The following is a 3,541-nucleotide window of genomic DNA, read 5'->3' on the forward strand; positions in this document are numbered from 1 at the left end:
TTAATGAGAAAAATATTATATATATATATATATATATATATATATATATATATATACTTAAAATATATTGCACATATATTATACCAACTAAGTATAAAAATAACATATTTTAAGTTATATTCAAATATATACATAAACTTGAAGGCACAAGGAGACTGAACAATTTCCATTTTTAGTGCTTCGTTGGAGTGAATTTGAATTATTGCCATTTCTGAACCATATTGATTAACAACATCAGAGTTCATGGCACATGTCTCTTTATACTTTTTACTTCCAGAAGCCGACGGTTGTGTTTTACTGCGGCACATCAAAATGAAAGGTCATGGGAAACGTCATCCTTTGGTCATGTCATCACTGTCATCGTCTCTCTATGGTTTGTTCACTTTTTCACTGGCCTATTGCTGTTCTTCCTCACAGGACACATGACCACGAGTGCTCGAGTTTGATTGGCCATGAATTATCTCCAGACCGTAGTGCCTGCTCTCATAACTCAACCTACAAACACAGATAACATTCAGCTTCTCAAGGGGACACTTCTTAAGATTTCTTATCCTATGATATATTACGTCTGAATATTATGTATTATGTGCAAAAACAAATACTTACATTAAACAAATTAAGGAAATCTATTAACTGTCTATTAAAGTAATGAGTAAATTACTCATTATATATACTTTACTCATTATATATATATATACACACACAAAATGTATAAATATAAAAATATAAAAAAGATATACATAAATATAAAAATACAAAAATTAAATAAAACATCTTCATCCGTGGTGCTTTTAGCGCGCGGATGGCTGCTGCTGCTCTTTCTTTAAAGGCCGTTTGAGCAGGAAGAAAAACTGTATGGAAAGGATGAAAGGGTCATCAAGCAGCTGTGTGCTAAAGAGGTCACCTCTCTAGTGTGCACTCATAAGCTGTCTGAAGGTGAACAAAGTTAGCAGGAGACATCCACCGGCGGACAACGTGCAGTTTAGTCTGGGAAGCTTGACTTGATGTATCACACAAACCTCTAGACTCCCACATATTGTCTTAAAGACAGATGCATCGCTGAGCTGGTGGGCCGACATAAATGAATCTTTCTGCAGCAGGTGAGTTACTGGAGCTACAGCTGAGATTGAGTTTTGCTGTACGATGGCGTCTGTCAGCTCTCCTTACAGTACGCTTTACAGCAAAACACCAGCAGCCATGTGTGTTCAAACACTATATTTGAACTGTTTCATATTCAAAATCCCCACGCAACAGGGCCGACGCCAGCCTGACGAACAGAAAACTCCTCAGTCTGCAGCACAGTTAAACTCATGATAACAGAGATTTAAAGACCAAAGTGCAGGAGCTGTCAGACTGTTGAATCAAGAAATATGATTCAAAACTATAAGCTAATGCCTTAAGAAAGATTGAAATATAGAGGAATTTCAAAAGTGTGATTTTCAGGCATGATGAAGTCATGGAAAATTTGTGAAAATTATTAATTATTGAGAAGTTAAATGTTATCATATATCATAAGACTGTGGCTTTGACCCGTGTGGTGGACCGCATGCTCCTCTTGGACAGTGACAGTGTAACTACATCCCACCAGCGGCTCTCGCTGTCATCTGACACTCCATTATTGATGCGAGTAATATAGCATCCGTCCCGGGGCATATCTGTCATGACCGTTATGAAACCATTTAATAAAATATAAATGTTTCTTATATTACTGAAACTGTCTGCCGGCTTCTGTCTTAATGTCAGATCTCACCCGTGAGCTACAAACAAAACATCGAGATTTTTAAACGCATAACTGCGAATTCGAAGAAACGAGATCAAGCTCTGTGCAAAATACACCATATCTACAAACTAGCCGAGCAAACAGCTTAAAACTGCATCTCTCAAAGGTTTTGTTATTTTGTACAGAAAGTGAAGTCTGTGAATGTGTGTTCAGTCACATTAAGCTCACGCTGGGCTGGAGAGACGGGCCACAGATCTGTCAAAATCATTACGTGTTTATTTGCTCCTCTGGCACTGATTTAATGACTTACAGACGGAAGAAAAGGAACACAGCTGAAATTGTAGATTAATTTGCAAATATACTAAAAGTCCATGCATATAAAATTCGAAACTGCCCATCTTTTAATAGACTGTTTCTGGTGCTGTTTTTCTACCACCCACAGCAAAGCGTGAGCTTCATACAGTACAGTAGTTATATGCAGCGATACCGTTTCCATCCCATTTCTGCAAACGCCGCCTGGATTTATTCGCTTTGACTTGAATGAGATGTAATTTGCAGGAGCGTCCTGATGCAGATTAACACTAGCGGTCATAATTTCTCAGGATACAGAGTTATCTGGCAATTTATGACCGACACACAGAGGGTGTTTGAATCATTTTATCTGTGTTTCCCACAAAGACTCAGGCAAAATGAACCAGAACAAATGGAGAAGCTCTATGAAAGAAAGACTCCATATATATATATATATTTATATTTATATTTGTATCTACTGGCTGCAATATGGATTGTGACCAGTTATTAAACCAAAACATATTTTTTATTACTTGAAATAAAATAAATGTTAACTAAAATAAAATTTAAAAATTTAAAAAAACTTATTTTAGCTATTTGTCAACACACCATTTTTCTTTCATTTAGATTAACTTGATGTACTAAAATAACTATACTGTATATATATATATATATATGTGTGTGTGTGTGTGTGTGGTGTGTGTGTGAGAGAGAGAGTGTGAGAGTGTGTGCGAGTGTACGCGTTTTTGTGACAAATGAGGACATAAATTTGTATAATGACAAAGGTATGACAGGTATTACAAGGAGAAGGTGACTTTTCAGGACATTACCCCATGTCCCCACTTTTCAAAACGCTTATAAATCACACAGAATGGAGTGTATTGAAAATCTGAAATAGCAGAAAGTCTCCTGTGAGGGGTAGGTTTAGGGGTAGGGTTGGTGTAGGGCAATAGAATATACGGTCTGTACAGTAGAAAAACCATTACGCCTATGGAGAGTCCCCACTTTTCACAAAAACAAACCTGTGTGTGTGTGTGTGTGTGTGTGTGTGGGTGTGTGTGTGTGTGTGTATATTATCCCACTTGTAGATGTGAGATATGGCTGTATATCGGCACAGCTGTGTAATCACAGCGTGCTGATATACAGCCATATCGCACGGCTATGAGCGTGATACTGCATTTATACAACAGTTCGATGGCACGAGTGTGTAAATACATAAGAAACAACAACGGAGTGTCTTTAAAACCCCTCTTTTGTGTGGAACTACTTCCTTCCGCCACAGATCCTAATCTCAGTTTGACAGTTTAACAGCTCAAGATCCGTTACTAATTCAGAAACGTTACTTTAGAACTAGTAACAAAGGAACGTTGAGTTGCTTCATTGAAAGCTTATTGTATCACTGTATTAAAAGCTCACTGTATTATGTAGAAATAAGTCGTGGCCTAATGGTTAGAGAGTCGGACTCGTAACCCAAAGGTTGCGGGTTCGAGTCTCGTACCGGCAGGGATTGTAGGTGGGGGGGGGGGAAAG

The sequence above is a fragment of the Sinocyclocheilus grahami genome, unplaced genomic scaffold, assembly GCF_001515645.1.
Source record: "Sinocyclocheilus grahami isolate Dianchi unplaced genomic scaffold, SAMN03320097.WGS_v1.1 scaffold359.1, whole genome shotgun sequence".
Lineage (NCBI taxonomy): Eukaryota > Metazoa > Chordata > Actinopteri > Cypriniformes > Cyprinidae > Sinocyclocheilus > Sinocyclocheilus grahami.